The sequence below is a fragment of the Ochotona princeps genome, chromosome 12 (genome assembly GCF_030435755.1).
Source record: "Ochotona princeps isolate mOchPri1 chromosome 12, mOchPri1.hap1, whole genome shotgun sequence".
NCBI classification, from domain to species: domain Eukaryota; kingdom Metazoa; phylum Chordata; class Mammalia; order Lagomorpha; family Ochotonidae; genus Ochotona; species Ochotona princeps.
The window spans coordinates 12377272-12392805 of record NC_080843.1 but is presented as its reverse complement, the minus strand read 5'-3'; the positions used below and the strand labels follow the sequence as shown (position 1 = coordinate 12392805).

Below are 15534 nucleotides of genomic sequence, written 5' to 3'. Positions count from 1 at the left end.
GGCGAGACCAGAAATAAACCCAGCCCAAAGCATCCAAGAAATAAGGCAAGCATGGCACATAGAAGCTCGCACATCTAAAGAGTGCTTAATGGCCCTTAAAATGGAACTATGAACGATTCGCTGCAGCCTGGCATAAAAAGTCCTAGAAACACCCCTCCTCGGGGACAGATTCCTGTGTTTTCCTGATGCCTGCCCTAGTGCGAAAATGTCAGCCACCTTGGCTTCCACATGGCATCAAGGGATACCAACCTGGCAGGTCTGCAGGTTCTGGGCTCCATCCACTGATCTGCAGGGTCAGCAGGAACAAGGGCCACGACTCTCCTGCTCACCGATACGTTCCCCCAGCACCTAGCACGGGACGGGCAGAAGAAGCGGTTCACCATATCCCCAACGGACATGAGAGTACACGGGGAGCGCAGGGATCCGGCTCTTTGGTTAAGGAAATGCAGGCCCCTCATCCCTCCTATTTTTCCTTGCACGGGACTGATGCAGGGCTTAACCAGTGCTTAGAGCTGAATGTGGGGGCGGCCTGCGCGGCCCGGCAAAAGGCGCGCAGGCCCGAGGGGCCGCTCTCGGTTAGCCGCCAGCACTCCAGCCTGGGGACTCACGCGTGCTGCCCACCCTCGCCCCCTTGATCAAATCTCGGTCACAAGATGGCCGAGACAGGAAAAGAGGGGCTCTCCTTTGGCGTTCTCTCCGCAGGATCCCCAACCATGCGCGGGAGCCTCTCGTCCCAGCGCGCGACATTGCGGGCCCAGCCAAACCCGCAAAGACAAAGGCCGAAAGACACGAGCCACGATGGGGGCGTTGGTAAGCCGGGATGGAAGGGCAGCGGCGGCAGCCACGCCATCGGGGTCTGGAGCGGCTCGGTTCGGAGCCAGGAGAGGCGGGAAGCCGGCCTGTCTTCGCCGGCAGTGAGATGTCGATCCTGCCGCGGGGCTCCCGCGGTCGCCTGGTGCATCCCTGCCCTCGGCTCACCCCAGCTGCGCGCTCCAGGACAGATGCCGAGCGCGGCAGGCGGACGGGGGCGACACAGGGGAACCCAGATCCTAAGGGTGCTGCTACAGACGGCGGAGGCCGAGGAGAGAGCAGCAGAGCCTGGAGAGGCGGGCAGGCTTCTTCTTCCAGGGCGCGGGACGCAGCGTGTCTCCAACTCCGGGCAGGTTGTGGCGAGACTGGTCGACTGGCGCCGTGCTGGGTCCTCCCAGATTGCAGGCCGCCGGCGTCGCGGGATCCCCCACCCCCCTCCCGCCCCCTCCCCTCCGCGGTCTCCTTCGGCCTCTTCCCTCCGCAGCCCAGCTCCTCTGGCAGCTGGGCGGGCCCGCGCGCGTCTACACCGCGGCTCTAAAGTGCTCTCGGCCAATCCCACCGCTGCTGCAGACACGTGGTGCCGGGGCGCGCTCTGTTGCTGGCGCCGGGTGTTCGCCCCGGGAAGGCTTTTCAAAGAGAAACCGGATTCGCTCCTATCTACCTGGTGGTCTAAGGGGCCGTCAGATAGTAGGTTGACCACTGGCATTGTGCGTCAATTCTCTTCCGAGGAGAGATGCTGGACAGGCTGTGAACGTTGACAGATCAGGACCTCGTGGATCAGGAGCTGGCAATGGCACAAAATTCAGTATTTTGAAATCAGGACTAATCCAGAAAATATGCATGCTATTTTAGTATCCCGGAGGTTGAAACAGACTGGGATATTTGAATGCATCTTTTGCAAGATCTTAGTGTCTTGTAAAGAAAAAAAAAATTCTTAAAAGTGTAGTAGTAGGACTTATGCCATTCAACAAGTGAGTCTAGAAATACCATTTATGCTTCTTTCTCCTGGGATGAGTCAATTCTGTACCATACTTTAGCACAAGGTGTCAAGGCTCAACAAATATTTCTTTTCGATTCATTGAATTAGTTCTAGTTGAATTCAGAAGGTCTGGAGCAAGTGTAAGATTTGGGATTCATTTAGTTTTCAAATGCCCTGAGTTTGAAAGAAAATCAAGGTTTCTGTAAAACTTCTATAAATACCATGACTAACTGCTGTTAGTGGAAATTTCAGGAAACATAGATGGGGCCATTGTTTGCAAATCTATACTGTGTGTGTGTGTGTGTGTGTGTGAGAGAGAGAGAGAGAGAGAGAGAGAGAGAGAGAGATGGTTGTTGACTTGTTATGTATATGTCAGATTTCCTGCTGTCCATCTCTTATGTCAGAGGTGTGTAGAAATAGAAAAATGTAAGACTAAGCCATTGACTTTGGCATGACCTAACAGCCATCCCACATTCTTGACACTTTGCACAAACCTACTATTCCCATTTGCACAAAAAAACTCCTTTGTTTCCAATTCTTGCAGTCTCCACCGGATTACAAGGACCTCAAGTATTCTGGCACCCTGAGCGTGTGGTAAGACTTCAGATAGGTATGCCTTTTGAATGCCAACACTCTGTATTCCTTGTTGTCTATCGTGCCCTATTTTCTCTGTATGTGAGTGAGTATGTATATATTTATAAGAAAATCAAGGCAAGCATCTGGTAGGTGCTGTGATGACCATGTCCGGGTGCCTGGGTGAAGTACTGACTTCCTGCATCCTGGCAGGCCACAGTGACAACTCAGGTACTTTGATTCCCACCACCCATGTGGGAGACCTGGGTTAAGTTCTAGGCTCCTTATCTCAACCTGGCCCAACCGTGGCTGCAGGCATTTGGAAAAGTGAACCAGGCAATGGCATACTCTCTCTCTCTCTGTCTGTCTTTCACATACAATAAAAATAATTTGACTTTAAAACAATAAAAATACACATAAAATCCTTTTTCCTGTAGTCTGAAAAGTTTCCACAAGGAAACAAAATTAGATGCCTATGGTAGATATGAAGCGTAATTCAGGACTTGGAAGTGGGAACCACATCCCAAGAATGAGGGCGGATCACCATGGGAAGGCATCACCTCTGTCCTGAACTAGATGGAGAACAAGGAGAAACCCAATGTTCATCTTGTGCTAACCATTGACTGCTAAGCTCGTGCACACGCATGCACACTGCTCTCTCATGTTTGTGTCCATTTGTTCTGCAACAGCAACATATTGGAGGCTGGATAATCCCTGAAGAGCAGACACTTGTTTTGTCATAATTTGGAAGCTTGAAATGTCCAAGGTCAAGGTGCCAGTAGGTTCTGTGACCTGATGAGGGGATCTGACCTTTGCTTCAAAATTGACACCTTGAGCTAGTGCATCCTCTGGTGGGGAGGAGGGCTGCATGTGTGCATGGCAGAGCAGATGGAGGATTGAAGCTGGAATGCTTCCTACAGCCTCTTTGTAAGGACGCAGCCCTCCTCAACAGCAGAAGTTTCAGCTCTTCTTGCTTACCTGTATCATAAAGCCCTCTCCCTTACTGTTATCACACTGGAAGCCACTGGCTTGTGGAAAAGACACATTCAAACAACAGCAGTACACGCGTACCAATACTGAGAGGTAGCTTAACAATGCCTCACTGGCAAGGCAGAATGCCAGAAGGCCCCCTGAGAGAGAAATTTCTAACTACCACCAACATACTCTACAAGCAGTGAGAAAACATTTTTTAAAGCTCAGATTAATAATAATAATAATTATTATTATTATTATTATTATTATTTATTTGCTTGGGGCTCTCACAGTGGCTTAATGGGCTAATACTCCACTTATAAATGCTGGCATCCCAAACGGGCACCAGTTCTGGTCCCAGTTACTCCATCTCCTATCTAGCTCCCTGCTTTGTAGACTGGGAAGGCAGCAGAGTATGAATTAAGACCTTAGGTTCCTGCACCCACATGAGAAACCTGGAAGAAGCTCTTGACTTTGGATCAGCACAGCTGTCATTGCAGCCATTTGGAAAGTTACCCGTGGATGGAAGATCTCATTCTCTTTCTCTCTCTCTCTCTCTCTCTCTCTCTCTCTCTCTCTCTCTCTCTCTCAATCTCTCTCTCTGTAACCTTACTTTTCAAACATAAAGAAATAAATAAATCTTATTTAAAACAGATTTTTTAAAATTTTTTTTATTTTATTGTATAGTTGTTGGCCATCTTTACATAGTTAATTATGGTTAACAAAAAAAGGTTCAGGGGGTATAGGGAAGTATGTAATACTGTTATGTCCATATTGTTTCCATCGTGTATCTGAGGTAAAGGGGGATATTGAGGGAGAAGCCCCACCCGTTTTCCCACCCACCCCAAGTCCCGGATGTGGGGCATGCTCTGAGATATTTGCTCAAGTGTTTTTTTTTTTTAAAGATTTATTTTATTTTTATTATAAAGTCAGATATACTGAGAGGAGGAGAGATAGAGAGGAAGTGGAGCTGCCGGGATTAGAACCAGCTGCCACATGGGATCAAGGCGAGGACCTTAGCCACTAGGCCACGCTGTCAAGCCCGCTCAAGTGGTTTTAATAGTTCTCCAGTTATGAATCGCTGCCAGTTTCACTCCATGAGGTCGTCCACTGATTGATATGGTCCATCATAAAGTCTCCATTTGCCCCATATTTCGCTGCCAACATATAGCTGAGATGAATGATTGACCCGTTTTGTCTTCTGTCTTTTCTTGGTTAGAGTTCTGAGTCCAGCAGTTCGATTGGGGAGATCTCCAAAGAAACTTTGAGGTATTCCCAGACCAGATTCTTGTATGTTCTAGCAAGCACAGGGCCCGGCAGAGTCCATCACCCCGATCAGCTGGTGGTTGCAATTGCTGGGTTATTTCTGTTTTCAGTCCTGAGTTGCACTGGAACCAATGGGTGTTGCAGTCCAGTCTGGTTCTGCCCAGCACATACTCGGCCCTTCAACCAGTGGGAGCTGCCGCCTAGTCAGGGCGACCCACATTAACCCCCACCAGGCCCGCCCCCTACCCTGGCTTGCCAGTATGTGTAGCAGTAGACCAGTCTGTCCCCCATCCCATTTGGCTCTTGTACTTGTCAATGTGTATTAAAGCTTAGTTCCATCTAACCAACTCAACCATCCAGCCCTCACAGATGTTGTAAAACAGATTTTTAAATGAGATCATTTACTTAGTTAAAAGGCAGCATTACAGACAAAAAAAGGAGAGACAGAGAGGTCTTCCATCGGCTGGTTCACTCTTCAAACAGCCACAATGGCTGCAGCTGGGCAGGTCCAAAGTCAGGAGCCAAGAGCTTCTTCTGAGTCTCCCATGCGTGTGAGGGGTGCAAGGTCCCAGGCTATGCTCTAGCTGCTTTCCCATTGACATCAGTGAGCAACTGAATCAGAATCAGCACATAGTGGGATACCAGTGCTGTAGACAGGGGCTTAACCAGCATGGCACGACACCTGCCCTGGGAAAATACCTTTAAATTTTATAACCCATTAAATTAGCAAATTAAGGTAGTGTAGCAATTCAAGTGGAGTACAGAATAAAGATCCACATATACTCAGGTATTGCATTGTATAAAAGCATTAAAGAAGATTCCCCTTAACAACCTATTTTTTTTATTACTAAAACAAAGTTTGTATCAAAGATGTGATGAGGAAATGCTGGAATGGATGGGTATAATGTAATCAATCCTCTTTCTCTATTTCCTAAAGTCTTTCTTAGGATAGACTTAGAACGATTGTAAATCCAACTCACAAAATCAGTTTCTAGGTTTGCTTTTGTGGGTCCTTAATTCAACAGTTCTAGAAATAAGCTGTGGCTCTTTCAGCAAAGTCACAGAGAGGCCTGAAACATCACAATGGTGACATTTTGGGATTTGATCTTATTCTACACAAAATGAAAATGATCATGCCTAGTTGTCCCACATTCTTAATTCATTTAAATTGGTGAGTGGCAAGAATTGCTTAGTTGCCAGAGCCCCAAATTTAGTGGAGAAATTTAATAACAAATTTAATAATAGAATGTGATTGAAAACCTATTAGCCCCAGTGACCAATTCCAAACACCCATAATTTTTTTTTTTTTGAGGATCTCCGTTCTCAGCATCAATTTCTTTTTTTTTTTTAAGAGTTATTATTATTGGAAAGCCGGATATACAGAGAGGAGGAGAGACAGAGAGGAAGATCTTCCGTCCGATGATTCACTCCCCAAGTGAGCCGCATCGGGCCGGTGCGCGCTGATCCGAAGCCTGAAACCTGGAACCTCTTCCGGGTCTCCCACGTGGGTGCAGGGTCCCAAAGCTCTGGGCCGTCCTCGACTGCTTTCCCAGGCCACAAGAAGGGAGCTGGATGGGAAGTGGAGCTGCTGGGATTAGAACCGGCCCCCATATGGGATCCCGGGGCGTTCAAGGTGAGGACTTTAGCCGCTAGGCCACTGCGCCAGGCCCCTCAGCATCAATTTCAATACCAGGTCTGGTTTCTTTGTTGTCAGTAGCAAAAATTGATCCTGCTGATGGAATATTAGGCAACTGAAAATATTAAAGGAAAATGTTAGTGTTGTGGTACAATGTGGGTAGGCCAACACTTGCGACGTAGGGATCCCACGTCAGAGAGCTGTTTTGCCACCTGGCTGCTCTGCTTCTGATGCAGGTCCTTGCTGATATGCCTGGGAAGACATCAAAAGATGGTCCAAGTAATTGGAACTCTAGGATGGAGTTCCTAGTATTTTGGCTGGGTCCAGCCCTTAGCTGCTGAGGGTGTTTGGGAAATGAGTCAGGGGTTGCGTTATTCTCTCTGCTACTGCTGTCTTTCAAATACATTGATCATTAAAAAAAATCAGACAAGAAATCCAAAAGCTGAACCTCAAGAAAACTGCAACCAGGTGAATTTCAGAGTTCTTTGTAACCCAGATAAAATTATACTTTCATAGCAGCCCCACTTGCCTTCAAGTATTGGAAAGCATGCTTAAGATTCAAATTCTGGTTGGAGAATGTGATGGATCTAGTTTGGGTTATGTTTCTGAAAGGCCATCGTGGAGGAAGTGTTCGCAAAAGCGTACTTGTAGTGGTACAAAGATATGCCCAACAGACTGCATGGCTTGGGAACAACAGTTCTCAAAGGTGTTCTTCTTCCCGTGTTTAAGCTCCAAGAACATATTTATCTTGGCTTAAACTCTACTCCTTTTCTTTCCTTTCTCATTTTCGTTTACCTATCATTGCTATGAATTTTTAATAGGAAATTTGTAACAGAGGTTTAACAAGTAGATATTTTATGTGTTCTTGATTATTGGTCCTTTCATGCTCTAAGTTGTTCTCAAAAATGTTTTGAGCTTTATTGCTGTAATAAAGCCAAGCAACAATCAAGCAAATGGAGATAAGCAGACAGAATTAAGCATCACTCATTCCACAAGGAAAAATAACATAATGCCTGATTTCACAGTCTCTTATTTTTCCACAATAGACTATAAAACTTTAAAAACTAAACTTTTCTAGTTTTAATACCTATTCTTAATTTTACTTGTTAAATTTAATGCATGTCACTGAGTCATAGATTTAAGAGAAAACGTATATGCTAAGTTAGGCTGAGCAGCAGAGGTAGTAAAAGGTATCATGTTTGATGATTTCCAGGTTAGATTCTAAGTAGCTGTCTGGCTAAAGTATTGTTTTTCCTACAAAAATTTTTCCCCTACCAAATGTATTTTCTCCATAGGTCCTATCTATTTATATATTTCATTGTGGTTAGCATTATTTTGGAAACAGGGAAACAAAATATATAACCTAATATGTTATTATGTGATTCTTTTATTTCATGCAAATGATTATCACATTATTTCTCCTAGTCAAAAAGTAGAATTGGCCTTCAGTGACCTCTGGTGGTTAGAGCAATGTCTTCTGCACTTTCCATGTGCCTTTCTGTTTTGTCTCTTGTGCTCTAGTTGTAGAGCTTTAACAAGAAGCCAGTAGTCATTGCTCTGGCTGGAATTCACTGGGTAGACATCAAAGGTGAACTTTACCGTTTTATTCTTGATGTTCATCTCTCCTTCACTTTTTGGATGAAATTACCATATTATTGTACATCACTAAGGATCCTTTTAGAAACATCATTTTACTTGTTAAGCAGATTGTAAAATCTTGTGCCATAAATCATCTTTTCCTTAGCTCCCACCCTCCTTTGAGTAAAACCTCAATTGCTTTGCTCCCTTTCAAACAATGTTTGTTTGAAACAGCATCAACTACAAAATTTATTGTGGACATTTTGAAACACACAAGTATCATCATTTTGTCCAAGATAAAAATACTTCTTGGAAGAGTCTGCATGGATTGAGTCCATTTTGTGACATTTCATTTAGTCTTCAACACACGCTTGCTTGGCTTCTCTGGTCTTCCAATTGAAAGCACCTCTTGAACTTACCTATGTAGAAATCAAAGTTTTATTCTCATCTTACTTGGTTGTTTAACAGCATTCATTCACTTGCCTCTTGAAATACATTCCCGGGGCGAGTATGGTGGTGTTGAAGCTAGGCTTCCTCCTGTGGCTCCAGCATTCCATATGGGTACCAGTTGGAGTCCTGGTGTTTCTACTTCCAGCCCGGCTCCCTGATAAAGGCCTGGGAAAACAGCAGAGGATGGCCCAAGTGGTTGAGCCCATGTAGCCATATGGAAGACCTGGAAGAAATTCCTGGCACCTGGCTGTTGGCTTCAGATAGGCTCAGCTCTTTGTTTGTTTGTTTGTTTGTTTTGCTTTGTTTTCCCTCTGTGGTTGTTTGTGGAATGAAGGAGGAGATGGAAAATTTTCTCTCCTCTCCTTTTCTCTCTAATTCTGTATTTCATTTGATCTTAGCATAAGGCCAAGAAGCGATCTAACTTTGCATTTCAAGTTAAAAAAAATTAAATCTTTTTTCTTAAAAAGGTCTGATTTTTTACTAGTAAGGCAAATTTACAGAGAAGGAAAAGCAAATTTATAGAGCCGGAGCTGAGCCAATCCAAAGCCAGGAGCCAGGAGCTTCTTCCAGGTTTCCCAGGCTTGGTGCACGGTCCCAAGGCTTTGGGTCATCCTTTTCTGCTTTTCCAGGCCACAAACAGGAAGCTGGATGGGAAATGGAGCAGCCAGGACATGGGCCAGAGCCACATGGGATTCTGAGCATACAAGGTGAGGATTTAGCCACTGAACCATAGCGCCAGGCCTAAAAGAATAAATCTTTAAAAAAAAAAAAGAAAAAAAGAAATGTGTTCCTTCTTATATTCTCTGGTGCCATACTCTCCTGGTTTTTCTTTCATATCCAACTTGGCAGCTTTCCTTCTTTAGTGTACTGCAAATGTGTAGTGTCCAAGAGTTCTGTCCTGGGATTTCTTAATGCATTCTCTTTAGTTGATCTCATCCAGTCCTATGGCTCCTGTTTACTCTTTGCTCTGCAACCCACACCCACAAATCCAATTGCCTGTTTGGGATATTCAAGGGGCATTTCAAACATAACATGACTTAAATGGAACCCTGGATTTTCCTCCTCGCCAATAGCTCATTTTTCTTTACTCATACCTCTTATTCAAAGCTCATTACTTGATTACTTGAATCAAAATCAAGAATGTCTAATTTCTTGACTTGTCCCATGTCTATCCATTCCCATTCATTCTCATACTATTACATGCACACCTGTCTGATTTCCTCCATCTTCATTTCTGCTATTACAACTGTATTTCAAGCCATAGTTTTTAAAAAAATTTTTTTTTTTTATTTCCCTTGGAAGAGTAACAGAGAGAGAAAGAGAGACAGAGATATTTCATGCACTGCTTCATTCCTCAAATGGCCACAGCAGTCAGAGCTGGATTGAACCAAAGCCAGGAACCTGGAACTTCTGGGTCTCTGTATGGGTGCATGGGCCCAAGGCTTTAAGCCATTCCCTGCTACTTTCCTGGGCCACTAGCAGGGGGCTAGATGGATCAGAAGTGGAGCAGCTGGGACTAGAGCCTGTGCCCATAGGGGATGCTGGTGCCATAGGCACATTAGTCCTCTATGCCTCTGTGCAGGCCCCAAATCATGGTTTTCACCTGAGCTATAATAGCATTTTTGCTGTGCACATTTATCCTCTGCAATCCAATTGTCTGTTTAAACATTAATCCAATGTCAGCCCTTTGCTTAAAACCCTGTGGTAGCTCCCTGCTTTCAACAGAGTAAGATTAAATTACTTTTAAAAGCCTAATAGACATTAAGAACTGTCCACAACTTAAAATGTTTTTTTTTCTTACTATACATGTACTTTGAATTTGGTCTTGGGATCTTCTCCCAGGACAACACGACATAACACAATACCCTGTTGCTGTGCTGGGCGAAGGTAGTAAGCCATGCCTCCTGGTCATATGATGGTCAGCAGGTGCATCAGATGAATTTTCTAAAACTTACATGTTCCACTTACGATAGGGATAAAACTCATGATCAGTCGAGGAGCAGTCTGTCTGTCTCTTGACATCATGTCACTTCATTGTCCCGCAGGATTACTGCTTTGGCACTACACTGTTTGTAAGACATACAAAGATTGCTTGCACTTTAAAGTCTTTGTACTTTCTATTTCCTCTGTCACGCTCCTAAATTGACTCATTCTCATAAATCAGGTGTGATTCACCATTCCCACACTCTGGGAGCAGTCCCGTGGCTCTGCCTCCAAAAGACCTCCTAAATTCTTCAAAATTCTCTTTGTTGATGTGGCATTAGACCATGATAATCGTCCAAGTCAAACCTTCCAGTTTGTTTGGAGTTACATGGGTCATGTTACTAGTTACTGCTAATGGAAACCTAAGGCTGTGCATCCCTTCTAAGTCTATGGATGCGTTGGCATCCATAAAAGGTGGTATGTTGTTGACAGAATTACAACAGTGTGGATACTTAATTCACCACTTGAAGGAGTGATCTTGGAGCTTCACAGATCTGCCCTAGATGTTGTGTGCTTTTGTGTATTCCATATATATAGGTGTTGTAACTGGGAGTATATGGTTCCTGGCCTTTTGTGACTGGAAACTTTCTCCTAGCATCATCTTTTGATTTATCCATGCTGTAAAATATTAGCATATTTAATTTTATTTCTTCATAGAGCTAAACAATGTTCTGTTGTATTTATGTTAGTTCCACTTTTTTACTCCCATGAATGTAAGTAGCTATGAACTTCATGTGCAAGTTTTAAAATTCCTGTGTTTAAATTGATTTTTTTACTGTATGTAGAGGTGGAGTTTCCACATCATCTGGTAATGCTGTTAAACACTTGGAGTTTTAATAATGTTCTAAAGTGGCTGCACTATTTTGCATTCCCAATAGCAAAATGTGAATGTTGCTCTGTCTCCAGATCCTCAGCAAGGGTTACTCTGGTTCATCTAGTTTATAATCATCCTAGTTAATAGAATGTGGAACCTTACAGCATCTTTTGTATTTATTGGTAATTGATGTACCTGTTGTGGAGAAATGTTTATTCATATACTGAGCTCATTTTTTAAATTTAGGGGAGAGAGAGAGACTGATTGATTTTTCCTATTCACTGATTCACTCCCCCAAATGCCTGAAAAGGTCTGGGAAAGTGGCAGGTGTGTGTGTGTGTGTGTGTGTGTGTGTGTGTGTGTGTGTCACAGCCAGTACTGGGAATTTAATTCAAGTCTCTCAATTGGGTGGAATCCAATTACTTGAACCATCACTGCTGCTTCTTGGGGTCTGATCACCAATAACCTGGAATCAGAGGCAGGAGATAGGAGTTGCCCCCAGGCATCAGACTGGAGTGTAGGCATCCTGACATCTCAATTCCCAGCTCCGAAGCCTGCCCCATTCTGTTTTTTTTTTTTTTTTTTTTTTTTTTTTGGTAATAGTTCTTTATATATTCTGAATAGATTCCCCCTTTTTAAATTTAAAGTGGGTATCATTTACTTTAAGCAACATTCTGGGATTGTGAAGAACAGGACACATTGTAAGGATGAGAATTCTGTTTCATTGCCAAGCACCAGCATCAGCCACACAGCATCGAATTATTTAGTAAGAATAATGTCCCTGGGGGATTTGCTCCTGCATAGACAAAGACCCATTTGTGTGTGGTCACCTCTCTTGCTTGCTTCTCCACTTTTCCTTCCTGTGAGTTTGTAGATTTAAAGCTTTCTGCTGCAGATACCAGCCAACTTGGTTACCAGAAAGCCAGTCCTGCTAGTATCTGGATTTCTTCTGAATGTAAAAGTAAAAAGCAGTTTCTCTGCCTTTTGCAGGCAGATAGTCATGAGTTGTGGGGCTGTACTGTGTTGCACAAGGCACAGGAATATTCTTCCATTCAAAGGAGACAGGAGGGTGGGCATGTCAAAGAAAAGGCTCTGGGACGCAACAGTCTTGTGAGTTGGGGGTGACAGGAATGGTGCCAAGGCTCATTGTCCTAGTAATGTGTTCAAAACCTTGGCACAAAAGTCCTTCTAACACATTAGAAACCCAAGTATTTGTTCTTAAAAACATGACAACAAGTGTCACAAAGCTTTCCCTCCAATATCCTGCTAGGCAATTCTTACGCCACATTTCAGAGGCCCCAAGGAATCAGGACAGAGGGAAAGTGAAACAGCCGTTCCTCAAGAAGGAAAAATGACAACAGTAAACGAGATAAATCCAAAAACCGTACAATCAGTCTCAAGTTGTATAGTTTACCAGCATGAAGAAAGTTACAAAACCAGAGTTGAAGAGGTAGAGTTAACTTGAGACATGGCAGGGTTTGCTGCTAGAGGGTTTCTCATTGATGGAACAGGGTTGGCCTCTGAGCTGGGCACAGGTGCAACAGACATAGGCTTCTATTCACTCTGCCCCTGGCTGGCTTGCGAGTCTATGTCCATATTTTCATGAATGGTATCTTCTCCTTTCAGATCAAACAAGTCTTTCTAGCTAGCTTCAGAGGAGTTTCTTCTCTGCAGCCTGGGTGACTCAGAATCCTCTCTGCCAGACTTGGCACCTGCCGCAGCTCTTGGCACAGGAAGGGAGATTTTTTTCTTAGCTGTCTCAAAGATGCTGGAGGTTATTTTGTTCTTTGTCACAGGTTCTTCTGTTGGTTCATCAAAGTCTCATGAAAGATTGGATCCCCCAACTGGAGGGAGGCTGTAAAGCTTGGGAGCTCTTCCTGCTTCAGAATCTACCCTTTGCAGGTGGTAGAGGTGGTAAGGAAGCTCAACCAGCTAGGTGGGCCCAGGAACAGAATACTGAAAATGGCAGATGCAATGGGTGCAAGGTTGCTTGAGACTCCACAGCCAGCCACCGTGTTGAGTGCCTCTACCATGGATCCAAGTTCTTTATCAAATATATGACTTGTAATTTTTCTTCCATTTGTGATCTTAAAGTGTTTTTCTTTTAATAATGTCCTTTTGAACACAAGGGTTTAAAAGCTTTGTGAAATCTTATCTCCTCATTGCCTGTGATTTCTGTGTGGTACAGAGAGCTTCATTGAATTGGGGATCATGAACACTTATTCCCATTTTTTCCCTGTGAGTCTTATGCAGGTTTTGCTTTTAGGTTTATGATAGAACTTGAATTGGTATGTGATCTAAGGAAGAGGTCTGTGTTCATTCTTTTGTGCATGTGGCTCTCTAGTTGCTTCAGTACAATCTGTTGAAAAGACTATATCCTGGACTATCTAAGTGGGCTGAAATAATTACAAGGATTATGAGAGAAGCAAGGTCAAAAGCAAGAGAAGTTAATGTGAAGACAGAAGTAGAGATTTGAGTGATATTTCTAGGAGCCAAGGCAGTGGCTAATTAGAAGTCAGGACAGCTTTTAAAAATTTTACATGAAGACACTGTATTTTGATCAGCATCCTCAAATCCATGGAAACAAACAATAAAGTTGCCATAAAAGGCTATTGTCTATTTACTGTGTTTTTAAGAAAAGATTTGTTCATTTGAAGGGTAGAGGGGGGTGGGCTGGGCAAAGCGGAAACCAGAAGCTTAGAGCTTCCTCCAGGTCTTCCATGTGGATACGGGGCCCAAGCCTTTGGGCCATTTTCTACTGCTTTCCTAGACATATCAGCAGGGAACTGGATGGGAAGTAGAACAGCCAGGACTCAAACTGGTACCCATATGGGATGCTGGCATTGCAGGCAGCAGCTTAACTGCCTATGTCACAATGCTGGCCCCAGGGTAATTTTTCATTTAACACAGTCACAAAAACCATGACAATCCATTTTATATAGTGACGGTAAAGTATGTGGTGGGCATAGATAGCTGGTGGGGAATAAATGACAATTTCAGAGAAAATAATCTGATTTCTTAAGATTTTAAATGTATTTGACTAATGAATTCCAATGTTAAAAACCTACTTTATGGAAATAAATGCTCATGTTTCTAAAAACAAATGTAGGCTGCAGGGAACAGTTTGTGGCAAAGCAGTTTGGGCCACCATCATCCTGCAGCTCCTTTTGAAGCCCATGTTTGTTTGCCAGATGTTTAGCCTCTCATGCTGCTCTGATATTGAATGTGGTAAATCAGCACATGATGGGTTTCTGTAACCTCAAGAGAGAACTGAATGGTGTTCCTGGATTCTTGCTTCATCCTGGCTCAGCCCTGGCTATTGTGACCATTTGGGGACTAAATCTGTAGCTAAAGATCTCTCTGATACTGTGCCTTTCAAATAAAAATAAACAACAACAAAACCCCGAAACTTTTAGAATAAAGATTTTATTTTTATTTGAAAGGCATAGTTACAGAGACAGAGGAGAAACACAGAGATCTTCCATCCACTGGTTCAGTCCCCAAGTGGCCACAACAGCTGGAGCTGAGCCAACCTTAGTCATGACTCAGGAGCTTCCTTCTGACCTCCCATGTGGGTGCAGGGGCCCCAAGCACTCCGGACATTCTCCACTGCCCTCCCAAGTGCACTAGGAGGGAGCTGGACTGAAATAGAGCAGCCAGGACATGAACTAGTGCCCATAGGGGATGCTGGCACTGCAGGCAGAGGCTTACTTTACTTCTCAACTGTGTCAGCCCCAGAAAAATAAATTTCATTTCAGTTTCTTAAATTGGAAGTTAGTGTTAGACACAGAGATCTTCCATCCACTGATTCACTCTCCTAATGGCCACAATGGCCAGAGCTGGACTGGTCCTAAGCCAGGAGCCAGGAAATTCTTTTGGGTCTCCCAGGTGGGTGCAGGAACCCAAGGACTTGGGCCATCCTTCGCTGCTTTTAACAGGCCATCAACAGGGAGCTGGATCAGAAGTGGAGCTGCCGGGACTCAAACCAGCGCCCATATGGATGCTAGTGCTGCAGCCTGATATACCACGTCAGACCCCCACATTTTAAAAAAGTAAAGGCTGCATATTGCAGCATTCATTGTATTAATTATAAAGCTATCTATTGTAATTTGGCTCAAATGGTGTTTATAAATATCTACCTTATTTCTTGACATTTCTCTCCACAATTAATCCATTAACAAATTTCATGTCCTTTGCAGGGAAAACACTTTCTAGATCTACCAACATTGTTTCCCTGGCCAATAAACATAGCTCAACTCATTGAATACAATATTCTTAATTTTGAATATATTATGTTTAAATACACTAACATGGTTTTGAAGTCTTTTGCTAAATAAGAGGTAGTACTAATTGCCATAAAGAGATTTAATTTAATTTAAAAATATTAATTTAATTTAATTTTAAAATATTGCATAAATAAATCCTGGGAAATGCAAACATTATGTATTTTTTCAACTAAAATGTGTTGTTGAA

At 43.5% G+C, this 15534-nt stretch overlaps 1 protein-coding gene across 5 annotated transcripts in view; it reads right to left on the bottom strand.

Moving 5' to 3' along the window:
• DZIP1 (DAZ interacting zinc finger protein 1) overlaps positions 1–1175 on the bottom strand; it is a 52486-nt gene extending 51311 nt beyond the window's left edge. For all 5 annotated transcript variants that reach the window (XM_058670540.1, XM_058670538.1, XM_058670539.1 and 2 more), the window contains exons 1-2: positions 979–1175; positions 250–348 (exon numbers count right to left, since the gene is read on the bottom strand). The gene's annotated coding sequence lies outside the window, so the exon portion shown is untranslated. The remainder of the gene's footprint in view (positions 1–249; positions 349–978) is intronic.
• Positions 1176–15534: the final 14359 nt, after the last annotated feature.